The sequence below is a fragment of the Leiobunum rupestre genome, chromosome 1, assembly GCF_980474605.1.
Source record: "Leiobunum rupestre chromosome 1, qqLeiRupe1.1.hap1, whole genome shotgun sequence".
NCBI classification, from domain to species: Eukaryota; Metazoa; Arthropoda; class Arachnida; order Opiliones; family Sclerosomatidae; genus Leiobunum; species Leiobunum rupestre.
Genome location: NC_143384.1, coordinates 90,009,635 through 90,028,549, shown reverse-complemented (window position 1 = coordinate 90,028,549; position 18,915 = coordinate 90,009,635). Strand labels below are relative to the sequence as shown.

The 18,915-nt window shown below is 36.4% G+C and overlaps 1 protein-coding gene across 2 annotated transcripts in view; it reads right to left on the bottom strand.

The window, feature by feature from the left end:
* LOC149968845 (fatty acid synthase-like) overlaps window positions 1-18,915 on the bottom strand; it is a 55,729-nt gene that overhangs the window by 29,881 nt on the left and 6,933 nt on the right. Inside the window, exon 1 of one of the 2 annotated variants that reach the window (XM_090154976.1) lies at window positions 15,753-16,424. The exons of the other annotated variant lie outside the window; for it this stretch is intronic. The gene's annotated coding sequence lies outside the window, so the exon portion shown is untranslated. Of the gene's footprint in view, window positions 1-15,752; window positions 16,425-18,915 lie in introns of those variants that run through there. 2 annotated transcript variants of the gene reach the window in all.

The window sequence follows — 18,915 nt, the reverse complement described above, 5'->3', positions numbered from 1 at the left end:
AAACACGTTAATTTAAATTAATTTTTAGTTAAACCTAATTTTTCGAGATACTTGGTCTTGGAAATAAGGTAGCAAAATGCGAACACTTTAAATTAATTTTTAGCCAATTTTTAATTTAATTTAAAAATCACGCTATATTCTGCATACGCGGGTTATGAGGTCCCGCGAATTGGCCAGAAATCTCACTTCAAATTAAAATTTCTTAATGCACCCGAAAACGTTGTTCAGAAATGATCAGTACAAACTAAAAATATGATTTTCAACCAAGTCTTTCTTAATATAAAAAAGTATGTAGATTTTTAGTCAAATATCGCCCTTCTAAGCCTAATTCTTGGAGAGTAATGTGTGTAAACATTTACTCGGTTTTTAACTATCCCCAAAAACTGACAGTTCTAAATTATCGGCAAAGTGGCTTCTAAACCGTACGTCACAATTGTAAGTTGAAAAAAAAAACTAAATATAGTCACTTAGCATTTGGAGGAAGTTTATTTAATTAACGAAATTAAATGGGCATTTCCTTTAAAAATGCAATTTGAAATAATATATATATTTTTTCATTTTATTAAATGAAATAAAAATTGCAAATCTTGTTGACGGCGTGTTAGACTCTTTATAATATCATTAACAAGGCGGCTGGGCTGGTAATGGCAAGTTCGTGAAATTAATTTTGCTTTTTCGTGGAACAACAATAGGAGGAAGAAAAACCATTTTTACTACCTTCATTTCTAGAAGATTATAATTTTCTCTTAATAGAATCGCCTAGTTTGCTTTTCAACAATAGGAAATGGTCACGTTAGTTAATTGATTTAAAAAATATTTGCAGAAACCTTTGGCCTTTTAATCGAATTATAAGATTTGATAATTAATATTGAGAACCGCTTTACCTAGCGTATGGTCTTTAAATCTGTATCGATAAACAAAATCGATATCGAAATCAATTAGCCATATTGATAAACAAAATCGTGATCGATATCGATAACCATATTTATAAACAAAATAGATATCGATAACCATATTGATAAACAAAATAGATATCGATAACCATATTGATAAACAAAATAGATATCGATAACCATATTGATAAACAAAATAGATATCGATAACCATATTGATAACCAAAATATATCGGCGGCGCGCGGGAAAGTAAATGACTTGGCGGCGGCGGTTCGGCGCCAGAGAAAATAACGGTATCGGCGCCGTTGTATCGGCGGCGCTAGGCTATAGTTAAGACAATAAAATAAGCTTCGATACATAATTTCCTTCACCCAGTTTTTACAAAAAACTCATGTTGAAAACTACTCTTTTATACAACAATAAAAACCCCAAAAAAATCATTTCCGTCCAGAAAAAGCAATTTGGAAGTTGGCGATAGTTACAATTACACAATCGAATTATATTTTTATTAATAGGCTGAACCTTCCTCTAGTGCTTAAAATAATTTTGATAATTCTAATATTTATAGTTAACGAGATATAAGGCTATAACTAAAGGGTAGTTTGGGCGCTTGCCCAACTTGTTTAGCTCCGTGGGTCCAAATTAAAACGTAATAATTAAATTACTTGGAAATTTAAAATTTTAAAAATTATTTTAAGCACTAAACAAGAAGCTGTTCTACACATCAATATTAATTTTATAAGTTAAAACACAAAAATAAAACAGTTCAACTTGAAATAGCGCGAAACTAGACAATGGCCACTGTAGTCTTCCCCCTTAATCCAAAACCCTAACTAGATCCAATTTCTTCAAAAACAAGCTTTCACGAAAGGAAACGTTTTTTTCCGCCTGCATATTATTAAAACTAGGCTTTGCTTTTAAATTTTTTTTTCAAAATAGAATTACTAGAAATATAAAAATACCTTTTCTATTTCATTAGAAGACTGGGAGGTGACCCATAAAAAAATCAAAGGAATTTCGGAATGGAAGTGCCCGACTCGCAACGACCGAAACTTTCCTGCTTGGTCAGAATTAGTCGCCGATTTCCGCGAGACATTTCTCGTCTTTTTCGACTGTCGTGTTGGCCGTGTTGTTGACGGCTGCATTTCCTCGTTTTAGTCAATACTGGTTTGGGTTTAGGAGCAATTATTATTATTAATTTTTAGAAAACGATGATTGAAAGTTTTCAAGATTTTCGTTAGATTACTGGAATATTTGATTATTGGCGCTAAAGGTGGTTTTTATCTGATTGGAATTTCATTCGTTTTTAAAGAAATTCGTGACCAAATTAAATTTAATCGTGTTAACGTGGGAATTATCGATTTCTAAAACTTTCCCTAGCCCTGTTAAACAGTTTCGTTTCCACTAAGCCAGTCAAACAACTTAACTTTTTTCTATCTGTGTTACAAAATTTGGTCTTTAACCAACCCAGTCAAACCATATCGTTTTTTACAAATGGTTTTAAAAATTGATTTTCACTAACCCAGCCAAACAATTTCAGATTTCACTAACCCAGTTAAAAAAATTAGTTTTTCACTAGCCGTGTTAAAAAAATTAGTTTTTCACTAGCCGTGTTAAGAAAATTAGTTTTTACTACCTCACGACGTCAGTCAAACAATTTAATTTCAGTAACCCAGTCAAAAAAATGAAGTTTTTCAGTAACCCAGTCAAAAAAATGAAGTTTTTCAGTAACCCAGTCAAAAAAATGAAGTTTTTCAGTAACCCAGTCAAAAAAATGAAGTTTTTCAGTAACCCAGTCAAAAAAATGAAGTTTTTCAGTAACCCAGTCAAAAAAATGAAGTTTTTCAGTAACCCAGTCAAAAAAATGAAGTTTTTCAGTAACCCAGTCAAAAAAATGAAGTTTTTCAGTAACCCAGTCAAAAAAATGAAGTTTTTCAGTAACCCAGTCAAAAAAATGAAGTTTTTCAGTAACCCAGTCAAAAAAATGAAGTTTTTCAGTAACCCAGTCAAAAAAATGAAGTTTTTCAGTAACCCAGTCAAAAAAATGAAGTTTTTCAGTAACCCAGTCAAAAAAATGAAGTTTTTCAGTAACCCAGTCAAAAAAATGAAGTTTTTCAGTAACCCAGTCAAAAAAATGAAGTTTTTCAGTAACCCAGTCAAAAAAATGAAGTTTTTCAGTAACCCAGTCAAAAAAATGGAAGTTTTTCAGTAACCCAGTCAAAAAAATGAAGTTTTTCAGTAACCCAGTCAAAAAAATGAAGTTTTTCAGTAACCCAGTCAAAAAAATGAAGTTTTTCAGTAACCCAGTCCAACAATTTCTATTGAGAACTTCCGAAGGAAATGGATCTTTTTTAAACACCTTTAAATATAAATTCAAAGAATTTTGTTTTCCACCGACAGACGTCAATTATTTTCTTTCAGGAAACCCCGAAAGTAAAATATCCGTTAACGCCGCCACACCAACTTCCCCCCGATTAAAAAGCGCAATCTTTTGACGAGTAGATTCAGGCGTGGACCACCATGTCTGTAGAGGAACTAACGTGGTTTCGTAGTAAAATATCTTGTAGGACAAATGAAGTTTTCCGGTGTACTATATACAATCCGAAAGGACAATCACTTAAAAATACAGACATTTATTCTAATAGTTAATTGAATTTAAATCCGATAAATTTGTGTATTCGTTTTTTTAATATTTAATTTAAATGCAATGATTTCTTAAAATCATCATTGGATTTAAATGAAATGAGTAAAAAAACAATCCAAAAGCTTCAGTTTTAAGTCAGTGTAACGGATTTTACTCTCCCTTAACTATGACGTTGCCTCGCGGGCTTTCCGTTGTGCAAAACTGTCCTCGCCGGGAAGGAGGTTTCACCTAATTTCGCCATACCCTTCGTAGGGGTTAAGACCTCCGACCCGAGCGAGGGAAAGGGCAGAATTGAGGAAATCGCCAAACTAAAAAGACGCCATGTCTTAGCAGAGTTTTTGTGCGCGTCGGAACGGCGGGGCCTTAGTGCCCGTAGTGTGGGCCGAGTGTTTCGGCCGGTGGACGTTGGGACGCCATGGACCTTTGTCGTGTGTAAATATATTCTTTTCATTGTATATAATTATCTTGTTTGTGTATATTTTTAATTGTGGCCTGACCAGCCTTTATGTTTTTATCATCATTAATTAAATTACTTCTATAACTATATATTTTATTTCTTCAATGTAACAATTTAAATTTTAATCATTATGATATAACTGTAACCCCTAGACAACGAAACTACTAATTTAACTTCCCTAATAACATTTAAATATTATTCCACACCTATATTAAAAATTGTTACATCAGGCAAACCGTAAAATAAACCTAGAAGTCATCGGTCCCTCTAACGAATACTTGGTCCACGATTCCCTATGTCCCCCCCCCCCCCCTAAAAGCTACGTGACCGCCATACTCAATTGCTGATGCGCGCTTTTTTATCTTTGCCTCGGAGCTACGTCTAAATACGAGGCAGGTACGAGTTTAGGAAACAAATACTCCCGACATTACACGATCCACGTTCTCAAGGCGTTTAATGCGGGGCTATATTGAAAATTCAAACATTCAATTTTATCAATTAAAAAAACAAAACCCTTCGGAATTTAAAATCGTTTATTTCGCGTCGCAAAACGAACGGAATATTTAAAAATTAATAATTTAGGCAACGAACGCAATACTTCCAAAATTTAGGCAACAAACACAAAATTTCAAATATAGATCATTATAAAATTAAGCAACTTGTAATATTTAGTCTGTCATTCTATTGTTGTAATTAAATACTCCTCTAATAAAGAACTATCTCGATTTCGAATTGAACGATAATGTAATTTGATTATCAAAAAGTAATAGTTTCATAGACCGGAAGGTCGTATGGCTGGATTAATTTAAATTTTCATATAAATCCGTACCAAACCTTTCTAAAACAAATACTCTAAACTTGAGATATTTTTCGTCGTTTATGCATGCAAATTCTATGACCTAATTATAAACTAAACGACAAATTGAAACTTCAAAGTGTATTGTAGCTCGCCCAGCTTGTTTTAAATATTTAGAATACTCTAAACCGAAGATATTTTTCGTGGTTTGCAAAGTCATACTCTATGACGTAATTTTATAATTAAATTCAAATGCAACTTACGGATGGTATTTGTTGTAATTAAAATCTGCAGAATTATCTAAATCGAATTTATTTTCGGTGGTTTAGTATAACCAAGTTTTACGGCGTAATTAGAAAATAAATAATCAAAGTGTAATGTAGCTGGCCCAACTTGTTTTAATACGGAAGCGGTATTATTTGTAATAAAATAATCCTTTTTAAAACTTAACGACCAACTTTATGAGATTGAAATTATATTGTCGAGCATTAAAATTCCCAGAGCCAGTTTGTGAAATGTGACAGTGCAAATAATTATAGCCGCCATGCCCTCCGTACGGACTAAAATCCAGGGTTAACAACCGACTTCACTTCGCGTGCAATTCCACAAATCTGATTACCTTTGAATAATAATACAATTAAGATATTTTTAACTAAAGGTGTGAAGTTAAAAGAAATGAAAACTCGGATCGACAAAAATTTAAGATTAGAAGATAAAAACACTTTCCCGGATATAAATTCGGAAGGAAATCTAATTCCTTTAAACGTGTTCGAAATATTTAATATTGTAAACCGCGTTCGGGTTATTTTAATCGCATATTTGTTACATTTTCCATTTAATTTTTTTTATTTAAATCAAATTAAATCAATAAATGTTTTTATTGCAATCAGATCTATTTTATTTTAATAATTTTTTTATTTTTAATAGGATGTTATTTTTTTTACAAATCTTTTAAAATATTTTACAATAGCTTTCGAGCTACTGTAAAATATTTTAAAAAATTAGTAAAAAAATTATTAACATTTGAAACAGACTTCCATGTGTATATCTTAAATTTAAATTTATTAATTGGATACTTTGCTTGTAATTTAATATAAAATTAGATAAAATCTTTAATTAAATTTAATTATAACCATATTTTTGCTCAGATTTGTTTGTAATCGCATTGGTTTTTAGAACCATTTTTTAACTATTTCCTAATTTCTAAATTCAAATAAATTTTTTGATTTAAACCATTATTTTCTTTCAATAAATTGATTTAAATCAGAATTAAATTAAATTTAACACCGATAACTCGTTTCTACGTAAGCTTTGAGATTTGTGGACGCGCCCAGTAAATACAATTACCAACAAAATAAATCCCCTTGTGCGTGTTACACTACACTAATTATTTACACTACACTAAGTAATTGCTTGTTTGTAACGATGACCTGATTATGGTTATGCGAACGTAATAAACGCCTCCCAACTAGGCCATAAATATAGTAGGAGTTTCTATCGCAGATGTTAGTAGCAACCAGTGGCGGCTTAAGGGGGGGCGAGGGGGGCGGTTCGCCCCGGGTACCAGGGTAGCCAGGGGTGCCATCGGAGAAGCTCGAGGGCGGGGGGTGCAAATCAGAACGATTAAACTTGAAGAAGACGGACCCGTGAAAACTTCAGCACGGTCCTGGGGGGTGTCATAAAACCCTGCCGCCGCCCCGTGGACCCAGCCTACTTAAGCCGCCACTGGTAGCAACATACCGTAGAGTAGGAAGATTTCTACAAACGGAATAAAAACCGAAATGTTTAAGTTTTCAAAGGAATTATGTTTCGGACAACTATTGACGTTAATTGTAATTAAATTGAGCCTTGAGATTTAAAATTTATAAAATCTTCTCAGTTTTAATAATATTTACCCTTTAGTTTATAATTTTTTAAAGCCAATTTAAATCAAATTGTTTAGTACCGTCTAAGGCTAGTTTCGTTTCGTCAGGTAACCCACTTTACCGCAAAACTTCACTTTTACAATCAGTATGCTTTTCAAGAGTCTATAATCCTCCTATACCCATTTGTTTATCGCGTTTAAAAGAATGAATCTGTTAATAACGTCTAAAGGGAATTTCGTCTCGTCGTCTAACCCACTTTACCCAAACATTTCATCTTTCCGTTAATCTACGATCAGTATTCTTTCCTAGAGTCAACTATCCGCCTATAAATGGCAGAAAAATGTGTCCCGAGGTTACATTCTCATTAAGAACTAAATTAAAACTTATACGTGGAGCGCTAATTTAGTCTGCGGGGCATATTTTACGAATAGGCGCGGGAAAAACCCCTTTAATAACATACCAGCGTGTTCCTGAACATTCACTCACATCGGATTTTGCGCGTACCAATTATGTCAAGTTACTTACTTTTAATGCGTGTCTCTAAGGCCTCCGCAATTGACAATATCGCGTTATTAGAGATTAAGCAGAGTGCTCTAAGAGTTCGAACGACAACGTTTATACTTCGGAACCTTTTATAACTTGAAGGCGACGCACATTGGGGGAAAATTTATGAATTTTTGGCCAAAATTATTTTAATATTTTTTAGGTTCTATCGTATAAAAAAACCCCACACAGAATAATTTTTTGTTAATGTTTATGCCCTTTATAAACCAAGCCTTAAACAAATTTCCAACATAACGTATTTTATAGGGAATCGTTTACGGTGTTTTTTAATAAAGGGGCAAATATATGAAATTTTCCTTATTGAATTCTACAAACAAATACTCCCTAATATCAACTATAATCTATTAATAATATTAATAATCAGCTAGGCTAATACCCAAGGCACCACCTTAGGACCAAGCACGGCTCCCACCAAAATCTCAAAAAACAATAGGGAAATAGGGGATTTTTCTGGCTAGAAATAGGGTGAAATAGGAACCAAATATTTTAAAGTAGGAACCAAATAGGGACCATTTTAATAAACAAAAATAAGATCTTTAAACTTTTAAAAGCAGCAAATTTTTAAAACTGACTTGGTTTTAATTTACAAAAATGTTTTATCACAAAAATTAAGTACTTAGTTTTAATTTCTAAAAAAACTTATCAATCCCAAAAATGACTATAAATTTTTTGTAATAATTTTATCACATTAAATCGGGTTTTTTTCGCTTTTCTACGAAATATTTTAAGCCGACGGTACTTTTCACCAAATGTACTAGGAATAGGGTGATTTAGTGACCAAATCCCGATTTTATGGTGGTTTAGGGACCTCGAAAAAAAGTAGGGGCTTTTAGGCACCTGGTGGGAGGCCTGACCAAGTCATCTAATTTAATTTAGGTGGCAAGCCCTTCATGCCACGCGAGCCAACAGCACCCTACACTACCTATTAAAAATAGCAAATTTGTTTAATTAAGTTTTAGCCAATTTTAATGGTCTTGGTCCCTGCGAAGCCATATTTTTGTCGAGCTTATGCGACACGTTTACAGCGATTAAATAAAAATACTGAATATTACCAATTTCTTGCTAAACAAATCCCAGATAATAATGGTATGTGGCTTGCCACCACCCTCCTACGCATTGTAACCCGGCCACCTGAATTAAAGGCTTCAAAAGTCGCTTGACGACTTAGGCCTAAGGTGGTGCCTTGGGTATTAGCCTAGCTGATTATTATTATTATTATTATTATTATTAGTTCCTTTTCTAGCAACGTGCGTTTTAGCAATTGTAGGAACTGGTTTCAATTGAAACGAGCTAAGCGAAATCGGAGACAAATTTACAGTAAAGCAGGGTACACGACAACAAATGTGTGGGTTTAGGCAATGTTCACAGCCATAAATGAGTCGCGTTAGAGCATGGGTTATACACGTATTTTCGTCGTGTACCCGGGTTTACCAAATATTTTTAAAGTGTATTAAAATATTCTATCGTAGGTGTATTGTGGAAAATAAAAAGGGAACGGTCAAGCTTTAACCAGTTAGACAGCCCTATAGCCCACTAAAAACTAAAATTTATGGCGGAAACCGCATCAAAAAATATTGAGTTGTTAATTTTTAATAAAATAAAGAAATTTCGGGAAATCAAAAAGCGCGCGTCCGCCGCGACACCTGGTGAGAAGTCGGTGAGACAAAAACTACGTAAAAGCGCGCGCTGCTGAAGACGCAAAAAATATGTTTTGCACGCGCGGCCCGTTCCAGTTATAAGAGTCTTAAGCCTAAATTGCGCGATTTTAAAAGTTAGGATAGTTCGCAAATCGTTCATACGGGGTTGGGGGCGCAGCCCCTAAGATGGCGGCGAAAATTAAAACCCAAACACTTATTATTATTTTTCGTTCCAACTTTTTGGGCCAAAAGCAATTTTTTCAAGACAAAAAAAGGTACGTGTTAGTATATTGAACGTCTTGTTAATCTTTTGATACGGAAATAAGGCTATATTTGGAAAAGCTTTTCCGTTCCCCTTTAAGCAATTTCTAGATACTCCTCCACGTGATCGTTCAAACTTCAAAAGCGTCCTGGTTAAGCTCTCTAATACGTCGATTAAGCGAAACCTCACGTACCGCGTTCCAACGCGTTGCCAAGTTAGGTGGACGTTACCGTAAGCGGCGTGGATAGGCGTAGTCGTTGGCGTTGAGGCGGGCGGCGCTTAACCTCCGTATTAGGAAGTTTATTTTGACTCTCTGGCGAAATGGCGGGGATCCAGATACAGGTCGGAGGAAGTGACTCGGGTATAATATTATAAGCGTTATTATAGAAGCGCGATGTGGGCCATCGAATGTTTTCCTCCTAAAAACATATTCCAACACAATAGCCTCAATTATTTCTACCGGGACCAAAACTAGCCGCTATCTTATTTTTAAACGGATTTCAACCAAAAAAATCATTCGAGAAAAGTCAGAAACTTATACGCATTTTTAAAAGAATTGTTGTAACCAAGGATGTATTTATTTATAATCAGGGAGAATGAATATGTCGAGACTATCGACGGACACGTTGAGCCCCTAACCCCGTCACGCTAAGGGGGGGGGGGGGGACGAAAAAAGTAGGCGGTCTTATTTTTTGCGTCCTTGCAGCAGCGTTAATCGCGTCGAAAAACGTAATTTTTAAGAACCAATGAGATTGCAGTATTATTTGATTTTATTAAAGCGGAGGAGCATACCGGGGGCCCCAACGGGTGGAATTGGAGAAACGCTAAAAATAATCTCGACATATTCATTCTCCCTGAGTATAAATAAATACATTCTTGTTGTAACTTAATGGTTCGTTCACAAAGTACGTCACGTCAAAAATTGACAAAGAATAGTTATTAGAAAGACAAAACTCCTAAATTTCCCCCTTAATTAAAGTAATAATAATAATGATAATCAGCTAGGCTAATGCCCAAGGCACCACCTTAGGCCTAAGTCATCATGAGACTTTTAGGTGGCCGGGTTACAGCGGCGTAGCTAAGACAAACTAGGCCTCCCCCGCGAAACTCTTTTTTTCGTTTTAGTCGGTATTTAGCATATTATTTGATAGGAATTTAGGGGCCCCCTGAAGCCCTGTGGCCCTCCTGCATTGCGGGGTCTTATTTAAGCCACTGCGCGGGTTATAATGCGTGGTGGCCAGCCCTTCACGCCACGCGAGCCAACAGCTCCTACACTCACTATTACCTCAACCAGTTTTTACCACCATAAACCTAGAAATTATTTAATTACATTAAGAATTAAATCCCAGTTTTTACAAGTAGAAAACTATCATACTATTATGAAATCAGAAGAATTAACAGTATCATACTATTATTAGAAGATAAACAGGAGTATTAATACTATCATACTATTATAAGATGTCAAACAGAAGTATTAATACTATCATACTATTATAAAATGTCAAACAGAAGTATTAATACGCTCATACTATTATGAAATGTCAAACAGAAGTATTAATACGCTCATACTATTATGAAATGACAATCAGAAGAATTAACACTCATACTATTATTAGAAGAGAAATAGGAGTATTAATACTATCATGCTATTATAAAATGGCAAACAGGAGTATTAAAACTATCATACTATTACGAAATGAAGTTTTACTATGAAAAGCCCTGGACCTAAGGGTTAATTGGATGAGGTACCCTATTTTTAAAGGGAATATAACCTCGGATATTTGGTGAGGAACACCAACGTTTGCAGCTCTGGCTGCTCTTGCCCTTGGATTTAGAAATGTTTGGCGCCACTGTACAGGGAAAATTGAAGGGGTCTTCCATAAAGATTGCCCGGCTGGTTATATTCCCTTTAAGTATAAACTGAACTTTTACGTATTTCGTGACGAATAAGCTACATAAAACCGTGTTGCATAAGCTGACGTTAGTGGTATAAGTTAGGATGTAGTCAAGTAGTTGAGGTAATGAGAGACCTCAGGTAAATAAATAACAAGGGACACACCTGCGTTTACAACAGCGGATTAAAAACAAGATAACTAAATGTACACCGTCACTGATCTATTTTAGAAACAATTGGAACAAACGGCTAAATCACGTTCTCAGGGTTCGAAAAAACCGATGGGGATGACTTGTACACCGAGTTCGCGTACTTAGTACTGTTAAAGGTACGGATTTTTAAGAGTTCACGAACTCTTATTAGCACAGTCAGAGGTACGACAGTGTACACCGAGTTCGCGGAGTGACCAACCCCTCGGAAAAAACCAGGGGTTTTTTCCAAAAAGCCCAATCCAATTGAGTTTCTTTTCATTTGTATGGGTTTTATTATACAATTTCCATGTTTGTATTAGACGAGATGTAAAAGTATACAGATCAGGGTGGCCACAGTTTTTTCACAATCAAATTCCCTGACTTTTTCAGGTTTTCCCTCACCATCTCCGGAGGTTTTCCCTGACTTATTTTGTGCTAAGGTTTTGTATTTTTTAATCTATATTTTACTAAACCTTTCCTATTTGAATTCAAACTAAATTCACTGACTTTTCCCTGATTTTTAGACTACTTTTTAAAATTCCCGGCCTATAGACTTTTTTTTTGGAATTTTGCTGGGCGCGTCCATGTTGAGTTTACCCCCCTTAACCCCCATTCTCCATATCCTGGGACCAAAGACCCGAGCCTAAACCCCCCACCGGTGGTTCCAGGTAATGGCCGACTAGCGGGCGGCCAAAAAGAGGGGTCGAAAAGACCGCGAAAAAGAGTGTATTCCCTAATTTTTAAACCCATATTCAAATTCCCTGACTTTTCCAGGAATTCCAGGTACCGTGGCAACCCTGCAGATACTGCAAAGCTGAACCAAAGGAAGTACCAAGTTATAAGTTTCAAGTTAACAAACCAGTTAACTTTGCTAAGTTTGTATCACATTACAATTCAGTCTAAGATATATTAAAGTGGCCATTGCACATTGAACCAGTCGGTTTTTCATCTCAAATCTGAGATTTGAAAGTGGGTTTTTTGAGGTGGGTTTTTTTTCGAACCCTGCATGCACGTTCATTTCTTCGAAAAAAATTCCAAAATTCAAAGTAGATTTCGCCCGAAAATCTCCAAAACAAATTAAAGTTGGTCAAAAATCTAGAAATTGTACGAACCTTTCGAAATAACGCGCAACAACTTCGAAATCGGGTGCAAAATCTCGGAATAAGGTGCGAAATTTAGTTCTATCAATAACGGCCATAAACGCGAGCGTATCTTCCAGAGATAGAACCTTTGATGTCCACACCTACACCGCGCAATACAATATCTCAATGGAAAAATATCGCAACTAACATTTATGCCAAATTGATACCGAAATTGATTCTTCGGTAAAAAAACGTGTTTGGTGTCCCGAGATGGCCTGGCCAAAAGTGGCAAATAAATTTTTTACCACAAAAAATTATTAAATAATAAAAAAAAACACGCAAATTTCAGATTTGGGCTACTTAAGGCAAATATGTGCATAGGAATGGTCAAATTGCGATTAACATTGGAATAATTAATTTTGGAATAATTCATTCTAACATTGTACGTTCAGTGTTAAATATTTTTACAATAAACTTCTTAAAAATTTAATTCCAATTACTTTTTAATGCTTCTAAACGCAATTTTTCTTTATTAGCCAATATTTTCCAGTAATTTTAGTGCTTATTTTGGAAAATTGATATCGTTATGAAGCTACTTTGGTCGGGGCAATTCTTGTCTATCTCGTAGTGCGAGAACAGATAAAATTGTTCAACGTTCTCTGGCGAGTACACTGATTTTTGGCTAGGAGTATTACGGCAATATTACACGAGTATACGCCAGTATTAGGCATGGAGTACGTATAGCACACCAATATTACGCAATATTAGGCATGGAGTACGTAGAGTACACTAACATTACGCAATATTAGGCATGGAGTACGTAGAGTACACTAACATTACGCAATATTAGGCATGGAGTACGTAGAGTACACTAACATTACGCAATATTAGGCATGGAGTACGTAGAGCACACTAACATTACGCAATATTAGGCATGGAGTACGTAGAGCACACTAACATTACGCAATATTAGGCATGGAGTACGTAGAGTACACTAACATTACGCAATATTAGGCATGGAGTACGTAGAGCACACTAACATTACGCAATATTAGGCATGGAGTACGTAGAGTACACTAACATTACGCAATATTAGGCATGGAGTACGTAGAGTACACTAACATTACGCAATATTAGGCATGGAGTACGTAGAGCACACTAACATTACGCAATATTAGGCATGGAGTACGTAGAGCACACTAACATTACGCAATATTAGGCATGGAGTACGTAGAGTACACTAACATTACGCAATATTAGGCATGGAGTACGTAGAGTACACCAATATTACGCAACATTAGGCATGGAGTACGTAGAGCACACCAATATTACGCAACATTAGGCATGGAGTACGTAGAGTACACCAATATTACGCAACATTAGGCATGGAGATGATGGAGTACACCAATATTACGCAACATTAGGCATGGAGTACGTAGAGTACACCAACATTACGCAACATTAGGCATGGAGTACGTAGAGTACACTAATATTACGCATGGAGTACGTAGAGTACACCAATATTAGGCCGAGTACATCCAGATTACACGAAGAGTACGCGGAATAGGTACAAATTACGCGAGAGTACGCTAAGATTATGTGAAACGAGTACACCGCTTACGTCGGCAATCTGTCGCCGATGACTTCGGCTTCTGGTACTTCTCAGTTGTCACAGCCCTCCGCGACACGCCGAAAATATTGAAAGAAAGCTAAAAACGCACCTGTCTAAATAACCTGATTTCTATCGAGTCACCGTCTTTAAGAGTCTCACGCCTTACAAATTACCGTCCGGAACTAAACCACAAACAGGAAAGTCATTTCGAAGCTCGCGAAAGATGGGGACCAGACATACATGGCCATAAGCTACGAAAATTCAACAGCCAATTGTCCTCTAGCGACTTTTGAAGCCATTAATTCAGGTGGCCGGGTTACAATGCGTAGGAGGGTGGTAGCAAGCCCTTCACGCCACGCGAGCCAACAGCTCCCTACACTCACTATTGCCGTTAACCTTCGCAAGTTTTTACGGGAAGGGGAAACCGAAGAACTCGGGGAAAACACCCTTAACCAGTGGGGAGAGAACTAGCCAACTCAACGTGAAAGGAGAGGTTCCGAGTTTTCACCCAGTGTCACAAGCTGGGATCGAACCCGGCTCCTCTTGATGCGAGGTGAAAGTACTAACCACTCCGCCCCCCCCCCCCCCACAAAAATAGACAGTACGATATCCACAAGTCACGCGTTATTTCCCCCTCAGAATTAGTTGACAAAAATTCATCATTGTATTTTTCTATGCCCATAAAAATTCTAAAATAAATCTTTAGAGCTCTATGAAGAATTAATTTAACACTATAGCTTTTATACTATTCTATTGATATTTCTAAGGATTTATGGAACACTATATAGGTTTAAGACTCTAAAAGCTATAGAATACTCTAAATTTTAGAGTATTCTACTGATATTGCTAAAGAAAAACGTTTAGAGAAAGTTATTCTAAAGGTCGAATCTCTAAAATTATTTTGTACTACGCTCATTCTTAATATATACAGAATTCCATTTACCACGATCTCGAATTTCTAAATCGAAACAATGTCGAGTAACAATCTGAATACGGCCTGACTTTAAACCACCCCTACCAAAATGATACAATTTAAAAGCTAGCCGTCAGTCCCACTAATGAATGTTTCGTCCATATCTCATTGCGTAGAATTTTTCCTCCCTACGCTCAATTCGCCCCTCCTAAAATATGGTTCGCCCGCTCTATATCGATGTCCTGGCTACGGCCGTGCCTACGGTTATTAAATTTTATTTGTCTCAATTTAAAAACCAAAAACTGATATAAATCTATTTTATTTAGAGCCAGTATAGCGGTCAGTTTTCTAAGCTTTTATTTGGTTTTATCATTAATTTAAAATGTAACAAAAAAAACTAAAATATCAAACGCCGATACGCGTGTATTAAAGTCGTTTTTTTATAAATTAAAAAAATCTTAAAGTTAAAGCTATTTCATTTCGTCCGAAACAATCAGAAATTGCGTTCGGGTAATTGTTTATTTTATACATTTAATTTCGAATGTAAATTATACCCTAGCCATTTCACATGGTTGCACAGGTTTTTTCCTGACATTTTTAGGTCAAAATTTTGACCTATATTTTAGTATATAGCAAACAAAATTAAATCCCCTTAATTTTACCCAGTTCTAAAAATTCCCTACCATTTCCTCCAAGTTAAAATTTGGACCAATATTATAGTAAACTTTTTCCATTGGCAACCAAAATTAAATACCCAGATTATTAATTACCCCTGAAACAAATACTCCGAATGATTTGGTGTTAATAAAAAAATCGGTTTTGCAATTTATTTAAATAAAAATTGATGTAAATAAATCTAATTTAGATAATTGACCATCCGCAAAAGGGCCTAATCAAAAACTACGCCCGTCGTTTAATGAAAGCATGATTAAGGTACTTGCCTGGAGCCGTGAAAAACCAATCCTTGGAGCTAAAGACACAACCGAAAGTTCCTTTCGAAAAGGAACTAGTAATCGAAAAAAATCCGAAAAGGAAAAAGTTTAAGCACAGAAAAATCCGGATTAAACAAATATTTATCCGCCAAAACACCAAAGTTATATTTTAAATAACGACTAAAGTGTTAATAACCGTTCTACGCCGCATCAGAGACGAATCCGCGCCAAATAAAGAATTAACTCGTAAAATATTCAGGTAATCCGTGTAGTAGAACTCGCGAAGAACGATGCGCCGTGGTCGGCGACTAGCCGGTATTTGTACCTTTCGGATCCACGTATAAGGTCTTTTAACGGAGGGGAGCCAGCTCCAAAGGTAAAATCCGAGACCCTCTCGACTCTATTTCGGCCGCGTGAATGGCCCGCGCCGATACTCGTGACGCGTGAAAAGGTACAACGTGAAAGAAGTCCCCTAATCAGCCGCCGTTCCTATTTTTTAATTGGACGCGTGTGCGTCGATAAAATAGTCGTGACGGACGCGTTCTTAGTTCGAGCGCACGTGAAGAGCGCGAGACTCAGTTCGATATTTTTTTTTAAATATTGTTCGCCCAATACGGTTGAACGCGATCACCGTCTCGAGAGAGCGTCGGTTACCGGTAGCGATCCGCGACGCCGAATGATGCGAACTTATTTAGAATGTCATATTATAAAATGTTTTGTATAAAAATACACGCCATTATTTCCTCCTAAACGTCGAGGCAGGCGGGGGGGGGGGGCGCTGGAAATAGAAGAAGTGGCGCGTTTTCGTATATTTTCACGAAAGCAAAGTCGGTCGTTCGAGCGCGCGCGGCTGAAGCTGCTGGGCCTTTCCCCTCCCACTCAGACCGGCGGAGGAGAAATCATCCCTCGCGCTTTCCCCCCGACTCGCGCGATGCATGACACCACGTGAATTCCGCCAATTGTCGAAGCGCTCGTGTCGTGATGTCAAAGTTACGTCATCCCTCCAGTTTGCCGCGCGAGAGAAACAAATAGCCCGAGAGATTGCGCGCGCGCTCAGCAGCCTGTCTCGCGCGGCTTCTCTAGTTTCCCTCGACGCAAACCGCGACGGATCGCCCTTTACTTCTCCCTGTCAAAGGGTTTATCAATACGAGCGCTTAAAGCGATAGTGCGCTAAGTACGAGTAGGCCTTCCAAAAAAAGAGACGCATTTTGCGCTAATGGAAAAACGCTTTTCGCTGGCCGAGAGCGAGCGTTTTCATTAGAATGCATCATTGTGATTTCGGAATGGATTTTGAGATTTTAATTTTTAAGCTTGATTTTCCTTTGTATTTTAGAACCGATATTTTGTTTATTCAAGAATTTTGTAAGTTGATTTCGACATTATCATTAAATGTAAGGGAATTTCCGGAATTAGGTTTGTTAACACCTCAAACTAAAAAGGTATTCAAAATAAATTTGCATTAGTGGAAATTTCCCCATCCGTCACACATTTTTTACTCGAAAAAATACGGTCTCAAACGTGTATTTTTCCTGCTTAACATTTGCCCTTAGCTCGGCTCACACGGCCACTAAAGAATTTGCTGTTTTCAGGTTTTTCTTTTTTCCGCTAAGCCTTCTTAAAACGTAGAAACTTTCGGATAATAATTATTTAAAAAATCGGTTGTAAAAATTGTACGAAAAAAAAGTGAAAAATTCTGAAATTCACACTTCAGTTATCACGTGTACAAATCGTACGAAAGTCACTGGAAAGTGGTAATTATCGGAAATTTGTGAGCAGTAACTAAACATAACAGTAAAATTGTGGTAAGTCATCGATAATTACTAACACGTTACCTACAATTGCTTTACTAAGTGATCACCAAATCTAGAAAACATACGATAATATGGTCGAACCCCCCCCTAATTGATGAATTTCTGGCTACGCCACTGAGTTCGAATCCTTCAAAATAATTCTATATCGAAAAATATAAATTTTACATTTTAAATCGACCACAGTGTGACCAAAAGAAAGATAATTGACATAGTATGTTTTCGCTTTAAGTTAGCGTGCGAGTCTGCTATCAGAGTTTCATCCTTGGAGAATCAAGATGACTAGAAAATATTCCCAATTAAGCGACTACGCGGCGCTTTTTCTCTCGTTAAACGCCTTTGGAAGCGACGCGCCAAAATAGTGAGCGGATAATTTTATCGAATTTCTTCCGTTAACTTGCACGTGATCCGCTCGTGATCCTCGATTCGCGTCGACTTTTTATAGTTTCCCTAAAGAAACGCTTCCCCGATTTTTTTTGTCCGTACGGTCGAAGTGACCCTTTTAAATAATTTCGCCCTGAAACGAAATCCCACGATTTCCCCTGGCAAGCCGTTTCATACGTCAAACAAATACCCGCGTACCAAAGGGCTATCAGTAGGCTGTTCTTTTCAATTCTGTCCCGACGTATTTTAAAAGATAGAACAGGGTACGCGACGATGAAATTATTCTGTTTGGACAATACTATTTCCCATTGGCAATTTTAAGCGAAATTAAAGTGTTTTTCGACAGTAATATTTCCGGTTGTAAAATAAAATTTACTCTGAATAGCAATATTTTAATAGGTACCATTTCATTCGTCACTTTGTACTTTGCAATAAAACGATTTCATTAACTCTACCGTTGTTATAATAATAAACAACTCCTAGATCGCTTATTAGTCATTTCCAGTATCAGGGTTGCCACAGTTTTTTCACAATCAAATTCCCTGACTTTTCCAGGTTTACCCTGACCATCTCCGGAGATTTTCCCTGACTTATTTTCTGCCAAGATTTTGTATTTTTTAACCTATATTTTAGAAAAAAAAAAGTTTTCTATTTGCAAACGAAATTAAATTCTACGACATTTCCCCGACTTTTAGACTAATTTTTAAAATTCCCTGACTTTTCCCTGATTTTTATACCCATTTTCAAATTCCCTGACTTTTCCAGGAATTCCAGGTTTTCCAGGTACCGTGGCAACCCTGAGTTTACACATAGCCACGTAGGATTTTGGTCTGCTAAAGAGAAAATCTAGCAGTTTATGAGCTTCTCACGTAATAATATTGCCCTAACATATTTGTTTTGTCGTCGGGTACCCGGTTTTACATTCTTTAGTTTACAGTCCGACATTGTATATATAAATTGCGGACAAATTCTTGGTTTAG